The sequence below is a fragment of the Lissotriton helveticus genome (assembly GCF_964261635.1).
Source record: "Lissotriton helveticus chromosome 1_1 unlocalized genomic scaffold, aLisHel1.1 SUPER_1_unloc_91, whole genome shotgun sequence".
NCBI lineage: Eukaryota > Metazoa > Chordata > Amphibia > Caudata > Salamandridae > Lissotriton > Lissotriton helveticus.
In genome coordinates this window covers 687,137-705,921 of record NW_027611738.1, presented here as the reverse complement: position 1 = coordinate 705,921, position 18,785 = coordinate 687,137, and the positions used below count along the sequence as shown (strand labels likewise).

The 18,785-nt window shown below is 41.9% G+C and overlaps 1 pseudogene; it reads left to right on the top strand.

Moving 5' to 3' along the window:
- The first annotated feature begins 1,057 nt into the window (after positions 1–1,057).
- LOC144806632 (uncharacterized) lies at positions 1,058–15,954 on the top strand (annotated as a pseudogene).
- Positions 15,955–18,785: the final 2,831 nt, after the last annotated feature.

Sequence of the window (18,785 nt, the reverse complement as noted above, 5' to 3'; positions counted from 1 at the left end):
GCGGAAGTATATTTTCCATCAACCACGGTTTCTACGACAAGACAAGAAAACGCTGATATAACCGTCTGTGAGGAGGACAAACTCTGGAAGATCGTCACCCAATCAAACGTCCTCCAATTTGAGGAACTCTTTCCAACTGACAATACTCCTTTGAATAGAAGCAGGATCCTTCATCTTTTACAAAATATAAAGTCTCTTCAATTCATGACGAGTAGTGACATCGATTTAGTATCATTTCCAAAGCGTGGTCTGAGTAAAATCGCAGTGGTCTCGTTCTGGTCTCCAGTAATACCAAGTATTATCCTGAAGGAAAAGGAGATAATACATCGATTTGGCTACGATGTCATTGAGAAAATCGAGCTTAAAGGAAATAAAAATAATCCAATTCCCAAAATCAACACTCAACTTTTCTCCTCACTGCACCTGAATGAGGGGAAACATTCTTTGGGGACTGTAAGAGATCTGGAGGATATCCAAATTAGTGATATACAACAGGGAGAAGAGATTCTAAAAATTCGTATAAAAAAAGGGGAAAGGGAAGTGTGGCACATAGAATCGAAGGCAAAAAATGCTGATGAAAATAAATTTGAGAACTCCTGGACGTGGCTACCAGGGATGTTAAACAATAACAAAGGCCCAAATCAATTAAAGTACCCTGTTTAACCAAGGTCTAAAGGTCATAACGTGGAACATTGCTGGTAGATCAAGAAAAAAAATGAAGGAAGTCCTTGCTTCCCAGCCAGACATATTGACCCTTCAAGAAACTTGGGAAACCGAGCCCTTTGTACAACAAGGTTACTATGTGTATAACATATGTGCAAAACCCTCATATCGGGGACATGCCAAAGGGGGATTGGCAATTTTAATGAGAGAGGATCTCCTATGGGCACAAGAGATTGTGGAAACCAATAGTGAAAATGTGCAATGTATCAAACTGTCTCTGAAAGCCTACAATTCGACTTCAACGAGAACAACGCTACTTTTTAATGTTTATGCCCCCCCAGGAAAAAAATATGACACTTTATATGACGATACCCTGCAAATTATTACACAAATAATGGAAGCCCTTTTGTTCCCAAATTACTTGATATTGGGTGACTTTAACGGGAAGATTTCCAATTTAGAAATAAAAAAGTGGGGAAAAATTTTGGAAGAGGAAAACTTGGAACCTTTAATCCCTCAATTCCCCAGAGATATCCGATCGAACAAAAGAGGGAAAACACTGTTATCAGTACTACTTACCATAAATGGAACCATTCTTAACGGGAATGTGGAAGGCGACATCCCGGCCTCTTATACAAGGCAGGGTAACGGGAGACCGTCAATAATAGATTACATCATTTGCGGCAAGGACCAGTTCGAAACTATGTCCCATCTCTGCTCCAATTTCACCACTGATAGTGACCATGCTGTCATGCAACTCAGAATCAGTTGGTCTGCCCAGTCAGCAGAAGAAGGTCCGATGATTCTCGAAAGAAAAGATACTCTGGTAAACAGTGATCGGAGACGTATTTTTTGGAATCCGTCCTCCCTGAGTAAAATAACAAATTTGATTGAGCATCAGTACTTCTTAAGGAACTATTACTCAGATGATCCTATTGAAAACTTTGAGATCATGCTCATTGAACTTAAAGAGGTAATAACTAAAATGAATTCTCATAAAAACAATACTAATTTACAAAGGAAAAATAACAACAAAACAGGGAATTCATTGATAAGGAAGACCCTAAATAAATTGATACGTGCTCAATACCTTTGCCCCTCTCCTGCTAAAAAGAAGGAAATAAACAAAGTAAAAAACCAATTGAGAAGAGGAAAAACAAGGGAGAGAAAATCCCTCCAAGATCGAAACTGGGTCGAATTACAAATTGCTGCCAAAGAATCAAATCAGAGAACCTATTGGTCCATAATAGCCAAACTATCGGGCACAAAAAAGAAATTACAAGCAGTACCTGTTCCTCCGATAGAGTGGGAACTCTACTTGGCAGAACTCTACAAAACAAATGTGGACAAATCGCAAACAAACGGTTCCAATAAAGTGGAGGAAAATGTAAAGGAAATAGTAATCCCGAAAACAACAAATGTGATGGTCGAAACACACATTAGGAGGGCAAGAAGTACAGGAGCTTTCGGCCCTGATCAAATTCCTATAAAGGCCCTGCAAACAAACCCTAAGGAATGGAGCCTTCTACTAACTCCACTTTTTAACCACATTATGTCCTGTGGTCAAGTACCCAAGTCATGGCAAGGGAGTACAATTATCCCAATTCACAAAAAAGGCTCCAAAACGGTAGCAGGAAATTATCGCCAAATAGCTCTGCTGGATGCTACTGGGAAAATCTTCGCAGCAGAGATCCTCCTACAATTAAAAAACTGGGCCTTTTCGTTGGGGTTGATACCTATGTTCCAGTCAGGCTTCAGACCCAAACACTCTGTCACAGATAACATCGCAATTATTCAGTTTTTCCTGGACAAATATGTCACAAGAAAAAAACAGACGGTCTACATGGCCTTTATAGATTACTCGACTGCATTCGACCGAGTGGACCGTCCGACACTATGGAAAAAATTGAGGAGTTTGGGAATTAACGAACATCTGCTACAGGCCATTATTAGCCTCCATACAACTACTTGGTGTCGAGTCCAAATGGGGGGCGAAAAAGGACTAACGAAAGTAATATATACTGAAAACGGCCTCAAACAGGGCTGTTTATTAGCCCCCATGCTGTTTTCGTTATATTTAAATGACTTGCCTAAACAATTAGAAAAGGGCCTTAGCTTGCCCCCAAAAATTAACCAGCAAAGAGTTCATACGCTGCTCTACGCGGACGATATAGTCTTATTCGATCTCACACCATTTGGTTTGCAAAATTCCCTTGATATTTTGTTCAAATACTCAAAGGACAATTTCTTAATTCCGAACATAGGGAAAACTAAAGTTGTAGCCTTCTCTGGGAGGAAGAAAAGTGCCAAATACAATTGGAGGCTAGGAGATGAAAAGGTTGAAGAAGAAAAAGAATACATCTATCTTGGCAGGATTCTTACCAAGAATCTCTCAAATACAAAGCATATTGAGAAGTTAAAGAAAAAATCTGACTTACATGCAGGAACTCTGTCCAGACTATATAGCGCCACAGGGAGCAGGCATTTTTCCTCATTAATAAAGATATATAAAGTAAAAATACCTGCAGTCCTGTCATATGCTACAGAATACATTCCCATTCAACAATGGGGCTTCATGGACCGTCAAGAGGGGAAAATCTTGAAAAAAATGATGAGGGTTCCAATTGCAACACCAGTTCAGGTTTTACGGCTGGAATTCGGAATCACTAGTGCTTTTGCCACTGCTGTGGCAAATATAATTAGATGGGCCTTTAATCTTCTTCACGCTACGGAGGGTACCCTCAGATTTCTGCTGCAAAAAGAGACTTTCGGCACAGATGTAGATAATCAAACTTTTCTAGTTAACTTGTCTGCGGCACTCCAAATGGCTGAAATTTCTATAGAAATCTTAAAGACTTGGTCCGCGTCACAACTAAAACTCTTTCTAAAATGTTTTACTCCTCGGTTGAGCTATGATTTGGACTATGCACACAGCCAGCGGCTTAAATTATTCAAACCCTTTATTACACTTATAGAGTACAAGAATATACCCCCTTATATTTCATTTTGTCTTTCTCATAGTGCAAGGAGGGTGATTTTTATGTTTCGAGCAGGGATTTTACCTGTACAATCTTTTAAATCAAAATGGTCACGTGGAGATCTCTCTCATCTATGTTTGCTATGTCAAGGGGGTGAGCAGACTGTGGAACACTTACTGTTTATTTGCCCAAACTTTAAAGTAGTAGCTGCTCGCGCTCAGTTTATTTTGCCGATATATAGATCCTGTAGGTTAGTAAAAGATTCCGAAATATTAATAGCAGGTATCAACCCCCCGAATGAGTTTGTATGTTATAATTTGTAAAAAATTTTTAAATCAACACTAGCTTTATATTAATTTGTGATGTACTTTTCTTTTTTGTTAATTTTTATCTCATTTTCTACATTTGTGGTCCTCGGTTGAGTACCTACACAAATAAAATCCTTTGACTTTGACTTTGACTTTGAGATAGCGATGTTAGCGACTGTTTCCAGTCGCTAACATCTTGGCACGCCCACTTTGCATGTCATTAGTGATAAATATCACTGACATGCAAAGTGGGGCCCGAGATGGCCGCTATCTCCTACTAGCTGTCACTAACTGGTGTTAGCGACAGCTAGGTAATAGGGAGATAATTTTATCTCCGCTTTCTTGGCTTTTAAAGCCAAAATAGCGGAGATAAACCCCCTTGATAATATGCCCCCCAGGTCTCTGGGTTTGAAACTTATTTCTAAGCCATGTTTCTCCCGCCTTATGCAGTTCTTTTCTCCACGTTTACACGTTGATCAATTTGTCATCATACAAAGTACTGTCAATTGACTTGTTCTGTTCCTTACATTAAAACAGGTTCCGTGATTGCCTCTTCCACCTTTTGATCGAGAGAAAATAAAAGGAGGAACTTTGCTCCTTTTGGTTGAAAGGATTTATAGAATAAAATCAGTGGTCTCTGCCCCCAAAGTAAGTAAAAAGGAAAGAAATGACATATGTGGGACCGGGATGCTCTCCATTGACACAAATGTGCAGGACATGTGTGCAGATGGGTAGATATGAACACATGATATATGTGGGACCGGGACTGCTCTCCATTGACACAAATGTGCAGGACATGTATGCAGATGGGTAGATATGAACACATGATATATGTGGGACAGGGACTGCTCTCCATTGACACAAATGTGCAGGACATGTGTGCAGATGGGTAGATATGAACACATGATATATGTGGGACCGGGACTGCTCTCCATTGACACAAATGTGCAGGACATGTGTGCAGATGGGTAGATATGAACACATGATATATGTGGGACCGGGACTGCTCTCCATTGACACAAATGTGCAGGACATGTGTGCAGATGGGTAGATATGAACACATGATATATGTGGGACCGGGACTGCTCTCCATTGACACAAATGTGCAGGACATGTGTGCAGATGGGTAGATATGAACACATGATATATGTGGGACCGGGACTGCTCTCCATTGACACAAATGTGCAGGACATGTGTGCAGATGGGTAGATATGAACACATGATATATGTGGGACCGGGACTGCTTTCCATTGACACAAATGTGCAGGACATGTGTGCAGATGGGTAGATATGAACACATGATATATGTGGGACCGGGACTGCTCTCCATTGACACAAATGTGCAGGACATGTATGCAGATGGGTAGATATGAACACATGATATATGTGGGACAGGGACTGCTTTCCAATGACCCAAATGTGCAGGACATGTGTGCAGATGGGTAGATATGAACACATGACATATGTGGGACCGGGACTGCTCTCCATTGACACAAATGTGCAGGACATGTGTGCAGATGGGTAGATATGAACACATGATATATGTGGGACCGGGACTGCTCTCCATTGACCCAAATGTGCAGGACATGTATGCAGATGGGTAGATATGAACACATGATATATGTGGGACCGGGACTGCTTTCCATTGACACAAATGTGCAGGACATGTATGCAGATGGGTAGATATGAACACATGATATATGTGGGACCGGGACTGCTCTCCATTGACACAAATGTGCAGGACATGTATGCAGATGGGTAGATATGAACACATGATATATGTGGGACCGGGACTGCTCTCCATTGACACAAATGTGCAGGACATGTGTGCAGATGGGTAGATATGAACACATGATATATGTGGGACCGGGACTGCTCTCCATTGACACAAATGTGCAGGACATGTATGCAGATGGGTAGATATGAACACATGATATATGTGGGACCGGGACTGCTTTCCATTGACACAAATGTGCAGGACATGTGTGCAGATGGGTAGATATGAACACATGATATATGTGGGACCGGGACTGCTCTCCATTGACACAAATGTGCAGGACATGTATGCAGATGGGTAGATATGAACACATGATATATGTGGGACAGGGACTGCTTTCCAATGACCCAAATGTGCAGGACATGTGTGCAGATGGGTAGATATGAACACATGACATATGTGGGACCGGGACTGCTCTCCATTGACACAAATGTGCAGGACATGTGTGCAGATGGGTAGATATGAACACATGATATATGTGGGACCGGGACTGCTCTCCATTGACCCAAATGTGCAGGACATGTATGCAGATGGGTAGATATGAACACATGATATATGTGGGACCGGGACTGCTTTCCATTGACACAAATGTGCAGGACATGTATGCAGATGGGTAGATATGAACACATGATATATGTGGGACCGGGACTGCTTTCCATTGACACAAATGTGCAGGACATGTGTGCAGATGGGTAGATATGAACACATGATATATGTGGGACCGGGACTGCTCTCCATTGACACAAATGTGCAGGACATGTATGCAGATGGGTAGATATGAACACATGATATATGTGGGACCGGGACTGCTCTTCATTGACACAAATGTGCAGGACATGTGTGCAGATGGGTAGATATGAACACATGATATATGTGGGACCGGGACTGCTTTCCATTGACACAAATGTGCAGGACATGTGTGCAGATGGGTAGATATGAACACATGATATATGTGGGACCGGGACTGCTTTCCATTGACACAAATGTGCAGGACATGTGTGCAGATGGGTAGATATGAACACATGATATATGTGGGACCGGGACTGCTCTCCATTGACACAAATGTGCAGGACATGTGTGCAGATGGGTAGATATGAACACATGATATATGTGGGACCGGGACTGCTCTCCATTGACACAAATGTGCAGGACATGTGTGCAGATGGGTAGATATGAACACGCTGAGAGCCTCTCTGTTTGGGTGGATGAGACACACCTGGGCAGATGTATAACAGCCCAAGAGGTAAAGTGCAGAACCCACTCTCTTTGGAGAAAAGTCCATCCGGCAGGTGTTTCTCCCTCCTCTCCACAGTGTTATGCTCCTTAGACAGGGGGTGTTAGGAGTCAGGCAGTTCTTTCAGACGACCGCTTCTCAGCGGGGGGTATAGTAAATACAGACCCCCCCCTGGTTGTCGTAAAGAGTAAACAAACGCAATAGCTAGTATTCTGAAGAATATTGTTATTTATAAGACATTACCTGCCCACATATCATTTGTATCAGAATGTTAAAAATCACAATGAAAATGTGTTAATCTGATTCCTACCTAATCTTGTATATATGCTTATTATTGTTTGGCTTACTTATGATATCCACTATATTTTATCATGCAGAACCATGCAAGTATCTCTGCAAACCTTAAAAAGTTGTTGGGTAGGCATCCGGATTTCGCTTCTTTAACTTGTCTTTCCCCTCAGCTACCTGTCCCCATGTGTCTCACCCTCTGTAATTCTAGCATCCTTTATACACCTTCCTCTCTAATGATTCCCTCTGTAGAGGGAAGGGGCCCTCCTGCCCAACTCCTAAGTTCTCTCTTCAGAGCACTGACCGTGTCCTCTTGCTGCAGTGTATGGAAGGCAAGCAAGTGGATCTTTCTGCCTCCTTCCAGAGTCTGGTCTCTGCAGACTGGCCTTTGTGGCTGTAGTCACTGGATGTAGCTCGGCAGCTTTCAGAGAGTGGAACATTTCCAGTTTATTGATGTATTAAAGCAATTGGTGTCAAAAGTAGTTCAGAAGAATCAATTCTATATTTGTTAGTATTGGCATTCATTCAGTTAGCTTTCCAGGCTCTAAGCCTATTGCATAAATACTTCAAGGAAATAGGGCCATATGTAGGTAGCTTAATACCGGTTAGTAACGGCCGAAAATGGGTACATTTTCCGTTACCGACCGGTATTTAGCTTTTTCTAATGTAGGTGGCTGGATTTAAGGATTCGATAATTTACCGAATCGGTAATTTAAGGAATCTGTAAGTTACTGAATTCTTAAAATACCAAATCGGTAAATTACCGAATCCTTAAATCCTATGTAGGGAGCACTCAAGTGAGTGCATTTTTGATTTAAGGATTCGTTATTTACCACCAACTACAAGTTGGTGGTAAATATCGAATACCTTTAAAAAAGCAATTTTGTGCTTTTTTAAAAGTGCCATGGGGCAGACATACATGCCCTTAGGACATGTATGTGCGCCAAATGTGCACAAATGCACAATTCAGGGGTGCAACAGGGTGTGACACCCTGCCACCCTTGAATATTCCCCCCCTATTACCGATTCGGTATTTACCGAATCGGTAATAGGGAATGGCTTCCCATTCATCCCATAAGAATGAATGGGAATTACCGAATCGGTAAATACCGATACCGAATCGGTAAAATTCGGTATTTAAGAATCGGTAAATAGAGATTACCTACGTATGGCCCATAGAGTGTTCATGTTGTGCATACTATTGGGCCTGACTTGTATGTAAGATGTGTGTATTGCCAGTAAAGCCCTGCCAAAAAATACAAAAACATATTGCCTGCACACATGCTTTTCACCTCCCCGTGGAACAGTGCTGTGGGAGCTCTGATTGGATGTGCCCTCCAGATTCACTTCTCAAGATCCTGCATTTGTCTATGCTCCGGATTAGAAGCATTTGAGTGCTTTGTTGTTTGCAGCAGGTTTGTGCTGTAACTTCTTGTACAGGGAGAGAGAAAGATGGTTCTTTACAGTAATCAATATTTATTTATTTTAGTTTTATATAGCGCTACTAGACCCAGAGGTGTCAGAGCGCTTTACATGAGTTACAGCGAGTTACAGGTTACATAGTTACATACCTAATCCTGGGCTCAACAATAGAGGCTTCAATTATTTTTAAAAGCAACTTAATGGGCATTTATGTTAGTGAAAGATATACCTGTAGGATAAATGCAGGTGAGTCATATCGACTGGACGACTCGGTCAGATGGTAGCATTAATATTTCTCCGCCAGAGTGGAAACGCAAGTGTCCGCTGAGGTTGTAATGGGTTAGTTTTGTTTGTTAGGTGATCGCGGAGTCTTCGAAGGGCTGTCCTTCATTTATCCAATGGGCATTTTATTCCATCCAGTTGGTAAAATCTTTGTCTTTCAAGTCCTTGTGAGATTCCTAATCCGCGACTATATGATGCGCGTGGATTTATGCATTAGGAACTCTTGGGGCTGAAAACTGTATCTACCTTCCTGTTTGGCTCTGATTTTGGAGTTATGAACTACCAAAGGGTGGACTCATTTATTTAATATGGTGTAGTAATAGTAGTAAGAAAACTAAAAGAAATGCAAATCAGGTTGCTCTTTTTGTTGTTCCAGCTTCCATCTCTTTACTCTTTCTGAATCACACCTCTCACTTCTTTCGCCTTCAGAATCTGAGCAGCCAGACTTAACGAAAGCCGGCTGTACTGCTCAGCATTTCTCAGCACCCCGTGTTCAAAGTAGGCCTGGCAGGTAAATTCTGTTCCACTTGTGGAATTTGGGTAATTTAGCGTTCCGCGGAGAACACGGAATTGGCAAAAATTCAGCGATCCACTGCTTCGCGGAATTTTTTGCTTTTTGCACTTTCAAAATGCATATTTGAAAGATATTTCCACCCGAGCATGCAAACTGCATTCGCGAACAAGAAAAAAGCACAGCGAACGGGCGGAACAAGCAATTCTGTGTGTTCGTGGAACTCTGCGTGCTCGCAGAGATTTTTTACCGTTTTGCGGAGCTTTGCGTAGCACGGCTATCCAAATTCCGCCCACCCCTAGTTCAAAGTGCAGGTAGTCCATAGTTAGAGTGATGCTAGTAGTATTTTGCCTTTGGAGCTTTGAACACGTGTCTAGCTGATGGAAGTACCTTGCTTGGCGATGATAGAGACACAGATTCATCTGCGGATGTTATGTACACTATGAGAGACTGTTTAGGGATTGGCTGTGTACTATTTGTCCTATCTGTCCACCTTCAATAAACTTGTGAGAGCCCTACAATTGGCCTTTGATCCCAAACTGTGAATCTCCAGGTGGCAAGTGTGAATCCAGGGAAGAAGCATCTGGGGTGGCAAGAGGCATACTCTTGAATCATTTGACCACCTCTTTTCATTCCATCGGCATGTTTAGCGGTTAGTACAGAGGTCTGAAGATTACATTGTTTTAACTGTTGTTGATGACCGTTAACTTAGCTTAAAGTTTGTACTCTCACTGCTGCTATGTCTTTTTTATTTGTATTTTATATTGTATGTGTTGTGTTATTTATATCTTCAAACTATGCCTGGTCTTAGCATTTGTGCTTGACAAATGAAAAAAGTAAAAATACACATTTTGCCCAGTTTTGAATTGTAGGTTTGCTAATGCAAACATAAATCTATTTGAGCTCACAGGCAAGCTATAATTAAAGACATCTGTGTGAATGTACCGAAATGTAAAAAAAAAGATATAAAAAATCAAATAGACGTGACTACAAGAGAAACAGTGGAAGCCCAGGAATCAAAACTGAAGCTGTCTAAATCAAAATGGTTTCTTATTCGAACACAAAAAACCTTATTGACAGTTTTATTAAAGTTGTGGAATGTAAATTTTTTTCAGGGGTGCAAGGGTGTGAAAAGGACACCCTGTTGCACCCCTGAAATTGATATGTGCACCCATGTTGCGCACACACATGCCCCAGGGGCATGTGTGTGTGTAACATGGGACTGTGACATATGCACTTTGGTGCTTTTTTCAAAGGAATCACAATTTACCATCCCATCACCTTTCATTTGACGGTAAATTGTGATTCTTAATTGCGAAATCGCAATTCTTTTAACTTTATTGCATTGCGTTTAAGTAATTGCAATATTGTGATTTCTTAAACTGAGATTTTTCCATTTGGGATGATGCATCCCAAATGCAAAAATACCAGTCGCAAAGGGGCAGATTCTGAGAATCTGTCCATTTGCAACAGGTTTTTTCTTTGATGCATGTGGGCCTAGGTGTTGTGATTTAATGATTCAAGGTGTTGTTACTCATGTGTGTAAATAAGTGATGAGCATTGAGTATTAGATGGAGAACAAGGACTCTGTTTCCTGGTCCTTGGCTCAACCTCTGTGGGAAGAGAAGAATGCCTGGCTGTTCATGGAAATTGAAAATCAACAGATTTGACTGAAGTGCTCCCAGTGTAATAACTCTTCCATGTTTCTGTTGCCTTAGGACTTGGGAGCGTCCTAGCAGCAATGCCGGCATCAAAGAAGAGGAGGATACGCTTCCCGTGACATACGAAGAAGCTCAAAAGAGACAAAGTATTGCTTTCTCAGCAGGTAAGTTAAGGCTCCTATCTACTTTATGTCCTAGAACCTGACGACGATCTCTCTCTGTCTCTCACATTATCTTTTTCAGTTGCCCTTTTCTCTCTCTTTTTTCTGCTATCACTTCATCGTGCTTATATATGTAATTATTATCATAGCCGCACTTAATTCTCTCTATTTTCCATATACACCATCTGGAAAAGCAGTAATACCTGTCACATTGCAAATTAAAAACAATACTTTCATAGGACAAAACCCTATCTCCAGTAGGGCACAGTTCGGGGCTGGCGATACTCAACCCCATGTACAGCACGTGAATGGACAAAGATACAAAGCTCCTCCTTTGTGACCTTGGGTGCTCTGAAGGGACAGAGATCAACAAGCCACCCTGAGAACTTAGAGCACTGGCAGGGGTGAAGACGCACCACCTTGCTCCTGTATCTTAGGGTATGTGATGAGACATTCAATCAAACAGGGGATTTTAAAGCGTGCTACTCACCCGTGAGGGTCTCAAGGCGCTGGCATTGTTATATTACCCTTCCCCAGGAGGTGAGGGCAGTTTATGCAACACATTCACACCCTTTCTCCACGACCTTCACCTCAAGATAAACCATAAGATTTTACCTTCTGCCTGGAGTTGCACAGATCCGCACGCTGACGTTACGTGTTACGAGGGAGGAGGAGTCAGAGCGAATGAACGAGGCGCGAGCAAGGAGGTGGCCGTGCTGCGGTCCGCCATGCCTGGGGTCTCGCGGCTTGCCTCTGGCTGCTGCTCCGCTGTTCAAGGACTGCCCCCACCATTTAAAACCCTCCATTGGGTTGGGTACCAGGGGATTCCTGAGACTGTAGAGGGCCAGAGGGGAATGGGGTACAGAGGGGAAGCTGCCGGGAGCAGGCTGCAACAACGGTCAGGTAACTTGCGAGCCTAAATTCGACCTCTGCCACGCGCTGTTTACCACCGACGTTTTGCCACTATCTTTTTGCACCTCACTTTGGCAGCAAAATAGCTTAAGGATTTGTTTAAAGAAAGTAAAGAACAAGTTTAGGGGGGCTGCGTTCAATTCTGCTGCTGGTGGGTAGGGCCTTGTTTCACGTAAGCTGCCCGGTTAGGACAAGGTGCAGCTTGTGATCCGGCTAGCCTCTCCTCCCTGGTCAAGACTTTGAGATTTGAGAGCCCCGAATAGGGTCCCCCTGATATATTGCGGCATATGGCGGAATGCCCTAAACCTGAGCCATCCAGCAGTGCATCAGCGCAAGGAGTGAGTCCACCCCCACACCGCACAAGGGGGAGGCAGGAAGAGACCATTAGGAAAGGGTGTGGCAGTGCCATTGGCGTGCTCAAGCCCCCATTCCCAGCTGCCAGCTGCTTGCACACCTGAGCATCCCAGCACTACTCCTCTGTTGTGCTCCACTGTCCTACTGCTGACAACAGGTGAAAAGAATGAAGAGCTCGGCTCGGCTAGTCGGCCAGTGCACAGGCCAATGTTCATGCTGCTGATCTCTTTACCAATAAGTGTGTGAGGTGCCACTGCAACACTATAACCGTAACACTCAAACACCCCTCAACCTACACCAAAATGAGAACTAGCAAGGTAAAGCACCAGCCACAAATTAAAAAAAACGGGAGCAGGAGGCTAGAGAAGTGGCAGCAAAAAGAAGGCCCTAAAGGACAGCACTAAGGAGCCCTTCACAGAGAGTTGTAAACTAGACCCAGAGAGCAGTTCAGTTACAGCGGATAGACCGCAGTGCAGTGGTGTTATGGAAGCGCAGCAATTCATGGCGAGGCTAAGGTCGCACCTGAACAGCCCAAAATATTAAAGATAACAGACTTTCTCCAGCTATTAAGCAACCAAGGTGGCCGGATTGCATCATAACTCATTAAGTGAAAATCAGCACATGAAGATAGTAGGGAGTAAGGAAGCTAAAGGGGCGACATCCACAGGCCCCGTTGTTACCAACGATTCTGATCTCAAAAAACTTGCGACCCTATAGCTGGTCTGCTGAGGATGACCTTCAAGACAGGAACGAGGCTAAGTAGCACCAGCAGTACCAGCAGGACAGGTCTGCCTAGGTTCTCAGCAGACCCCCACGATAAATGATGCTCGATATCAGAGGATCGATCGATCGATATCACAGGATTGACTCTGACATTTTGGACGTGTTGATGAGCTCCCAATTCAGGCTCTACTCTTTTACAGAATTCAAGGTTAGGAAATCTGAGGACCCCGAACCCCCTGATTTGAGGGTCCTTGGAGAATCATGACGGGGGGGACAATCCAAATGGTGCAGATGGGCGAACACAACAGGGATACGAAGCCCAGGAGTTACTTTACCAACACGTTGGCGGCAATTTTGAATTCAATGCAAGCGACAGTTATGACCCTCAGGCTCCATGCAAATAAAATGTATATTAGGTGGACTTACCTAACACCGTGGCAATCTTCGTCTCTGGGATTGATGAAAAACTTGAAAAATGTAACTCTCTGATCATGAGGGTACAAACAAACCCCCTTAATGACTTTACTATATGCTTCTACAAGGAGGTGGTCGATAAATTAGCACCATTGCTGGTAATAATGCAAGGAATATTGGTGGAGGTTAAAAACAATCAAAAGAGGTGGTTGCACACCTATATTTATCAAAATATTAAGTTCAAGTCCATTTTTTATCAAACTATATCAAATACGTGCGAACTGGGCTGTGCTATGCCCTCATGCACTATAAACATATATGAACAAGTGGGGAGTGTGGAACCCACACTCCACACCCAGATGCACTGCAATTTCAGGATACTAGATCCTTCTGTTAATAATCCATTAGTCCATGCTTAATTCCATTTGATACTTTCTCCAAAAGTTTATCATCTTTTTCTTCTTGATTTAGCTGTAGTCCACATATTCCGCATATTGCGTTTCTTGGTAACTCAGAGTATGCACTTGTGCCCATCCAGGCTTCTTTAGTAAATACTGAACCAAACGCAAAAAGTAGTTCGAAGCAGCTTTTTCTTTATTCAGAACCCAATGCATTTTGGGCAATTCTTTTGCCCTTCTTCAGGGGTAACTGTGAATCAACAATTGTAAATAATGCATTACTAGTCACGTCAATTTTTTAAGTTCTTTTTACACAAATCATGTCAGTTATACGTATTCCTCCCACTACGTTAAATATCTTTACTTCAGCATTGCAATTATATTCGATTCACCTATTCTTTCTCAATTCTCTCTCTGTCATTAAAAACGATCGAGCAGTGCAAACACAGTCCTACTTAAGCCTAGAGCAAGTATACCTTTCATCCCAAGCTCTTTTTAGAAAATGCATTTCAACGAAAGAAAGACAGCCCTTTTTATTAAGCTTACTGGCGGTTCACCACTTCACGTTTCTTATGCATCCCGTACTACCCATTTTCTCTTTACATGCATGCCTTCAACTTATGTTTTTTTAAATTACACTAGTGCAGTGCTGAGTTGTCCACAATTCTCAATTTTTACTTTACATACGAGCTTTAAATAACCGTCACACATACCTGCTCACGCGTTCATCCTCTACATAGCCGAAAGTTCTTCTGCGGCCAATGATTTCTCCAACTCAGCACTGCACTAGTGTAATTAAAAAAAAAAATACGAGAAAAGCTTCAATGAAAAGTCATATCTTCTGCTTCACCAAAGAATACACACAGGAGTGCGGCCCTTTCACTGCACTGAGTGTGACAAAAGTTATACTCGAAAGTCAAATCTTCGCATGCATCAAAAGATACACACAGGAAAGAGGCCATTTCACTGCTTCGAGTGCCAGAAAAGCTTTATTCATAAGACGGCTCTTCTAGTGCACCAAAGAATACATACCAGAATGAGACCCTTTCACTGCACTGTGTGTGGGAAGAACTTTATGCACACAACTGATACAACACCAAAGAAAACACACAGGGGTGAAGCCCTTTCAGTGCAATGAATGTGAAAAGACCTTTACTAAAAAGACAAGTCTTCTGTATCACCAAAGAAGGCACGCAGGAGTGAGGCCCTTTCATTGCACTGAAAAGACCTTTGCGCAAAAGACGCATCTTATGTATCATCAAAGAATACATTCAGAAGTGAGGTCATATCGCTGCAGCGAGTGTGACAAAGGTTTTACTCAAAAATGCAATCTCCTGCAGCATCAAAAAATCCACGCAAGGGTGAGTCCATTGCGCTGCAATCAGTGTGACGAAAGCTTTACTCGTAAGTCACATCTTCGGACTCATCAGAGAATACACACAGGAGTGAGCCTCCATCAGTGCAGTGAATGTGAGAAAAGCTTTGCTCGAAAGTCAAGTCTTGTTACTCACCAAAGAATACACACCGGAGTGAGACCCTTTCGGTGCACTGAGTGTGAAAATAGCTTTTCCCAAAAGGCAAATCTTCTACAGCATGAAAGGATACACACAGGGCTGAAGCCCTTTCAATGCACTGAGTGTGAAAAGCGCTTCACTCGAAAAGTGGGCCTCCTATATCATCAAAGATGACACACAGGAATGCGGCCCTTTCACTGCACTAAGTGTGGAAAGAGCTTCACTACAAAGACAAATCTGCTGTTTCATCAGCAAATACATGCAGGTGTGAGACTATTTCACTGCACTGAGTGTGAGAAAAGATTTACATGCAAGTCACATCTTGTCAATCACCAGAGAACGCACACACTATGAAGCCATTTCCATGCATTGAATATCAGAAGAACTAAAATTAGAAACTGGACCTTCTTTGGCACCTGAACATCCACATGTGATGAGACGATGATGCACAACAATGTTACTGTGAAGCCTGGTGTTCAACATCACATCTGTGATATGACGTTATTTTAAAAAAAGTCAAGGCACTGCAAACAGTCTTACAAAGATGAAACCTTTACAGTGTTAATGCATATTTTTATTTTTGACAGGCGCTTTTAAAACAAGCTATGTTCTTTCCTTATGTCCCTTCAACTCCCTTAGGATCTGATCCATTAATCCAGAAAGCCTGATGTAATAAAGTAATTTCTATTTTTGCAAAATAATGACATTTTCATTTGTTTCAGGCTATGTCTGAAACTAATGAAATTACAGTCACCTAGTCCAAAAAGAAATGAAGGACAACCAATCGGAGTCATTTTATGTACAATTTGCGTTAGTGCACATCACAGTATAAGTAGATTTGCACCTTTTCCTAATTCTGTAATAAGGAATAGAGAAAAGAGGATTTGCCACAGTTGGCATTACATTAAACATTTTGCCCAGAAGTTAAAATAATGGAAACATACAGTGAAGCCATTTTAGAAAATATATTTTTCATTTGTTATTATTACTTTTGAAGCATTAGCGATCAAAACTCGACCCATAAATAACCTCAAAGCGAAAATGAGGGAACTGATTTTGCACTGTTTGACTATTTTGCAGTATTAAATTAACTAAACCTATTTTAATGTCAGAATTGGTGTGCCCTATTTTATACCCTGGGTCACAAACTGATTTACTCCATTTTCTGAAGTGTATGTTTCATGGTCCCCATTCTGCTGTTTGTTGACAACATATGCTAGCCATCTGAAGTCGTAGCTCTAAACTGTAAAAGAGTACCCCAATATTGTTAAAAAGCAGTTTGCAAAAATCTCCCTTAAGTATTTGAAAATGTACTTCATCCTTGGCAAGTAGCAAAAGCAATGTTTACCCATGGAGTAAGAACTCACATTAAAAACTCCAACCTGGAGGGGACATGCAATGTAAAGCAACCAGAATGCAATGGGGTTAAAAAAGCACTGAGAATGGGTGTTAGACATTAGAGGGAGGTCTCCCCACGCCATATCCTAGGAAGGCAATATGTCTCATATACAAACAAAAATAATGAACAACTCTACGGATTCTCTAGGTAAACTCAATTAGAAATGAGTCAAAAATCTTGAAGCTATATTTGAGGAGGAATGGAACATGGGACTTCAGAGAATGAAAGAAATCTTGAACTAAACTGTGTTCTAGTTTGTACAATTAAAATTCCTGCACAGGAGCTATTACACCAGGATACTGATTAACAAATGTGGATTAGTCAACTCAGATAAGTGCCTTAGGGGCTGTGGTCATCCAGGGACATTAATACATTCACTGTGTGATTGCTCCTCCTTGAGGCCGTATTGACCAAGGGTGGTCGGGTGTTTGACAAGGACCTCAGGGGTTGCCTCAAAGTCAGTTGCAAACTTTTTTGTCTTGAGAATGTGAAATGATGAAACACCGCCCCAATATTAGAAAAAAAATTGTAAGCTCGGATTGTTTTTAGCCAGATGTACTGTGGGCAGATTATGGGGTACAAAAGCCCCTCTGGCCGCCATGTTTTAAACAGTTGAAAAAAAATATGGGATTGTGCATGGGGTGGAAACATGTCTATATGAAGGCTGAGGATGACAAAACATGTTTGAAATGAGATGGGATCAGGCAGACATTTAGAGGACTCAGTTAGATCAGCTTTGAGACACAGACAGATGAAGTGTGTCAGGGAAGTATTAAGTGTCAGAGATTTCACCATAGCATCATTGGAGAAAATCAAAATGGATTATCAGAGCCACTGATTGATGAAATTAACGGATAATGAAGCTGAGGCTTCTTTTCTTACTTGATGTTGTATGACAAATTATTTAATGAAAATCAGTACAAAGATGATTTGAAAAACAAGTACACTGACATAGATTATTGGTTAAAGGTAAATCATGGTAGTTCTGCTGGACTGTAAGGGGCAAAGATGCCACTGATGATGTAGCTTGCAGGATGTCTAAGGCCTGGTGTTGCTGTTAGGGATTTTTAATATTTTATTTACATTTTCACATAACCTACCCATCAGTTAACAAGACATTCATCATTAATGCTCAACAGTGCCAGCACAATATACAGATGTATTTCCTTCACAGCTGGAATTTTGTATCTAATACACAATTATAATAATGTATCCCAATTGCCATCATCTCATACAGTTTAAAACCATGTGGCATCTTGTGCCTCCCTTCCCCCATCCCAATCTACCCATTTGCATTTTAAGCAACTGTTTCTTCAAGTCTGAAATTGATTGATTGAGAGCGATAGGGGGATCCCCGTTGTGCACCTCTGTTAATTGTAAAGCTGCAGATTGGGCTACATTCTCTCTTGCTCATGTGGAGGGACCTGTAAAAAGGAAAAATAATATATGTACCCAGCTCCATCCTCCATCAAACTCCTCCCATAACATCCCAATCTAAAGCATCGAACATATTTTCTGCATCAAGTAGTATCGCTACTGTTGGTTGCTCCAGGTCAAATCAGTGAAGAATTGAAATGAGAGTACACCAATTTAGCGCTGCCGATCTTTGAGGGATGAATCCTGCCTGATCTGAGAGGATTAGCCCCTGCATCAGGGGTGGCAGCCTCTGAACTTTGATTTTGGCAAACTTTTTGTTTTCTAGGTTTAGCAGTGACAGAAGCCCATATAAGAAACATTGAGTAAAATCACACCCTAGTTTCACAGCTACCGAAATCTCTGCCTCCTG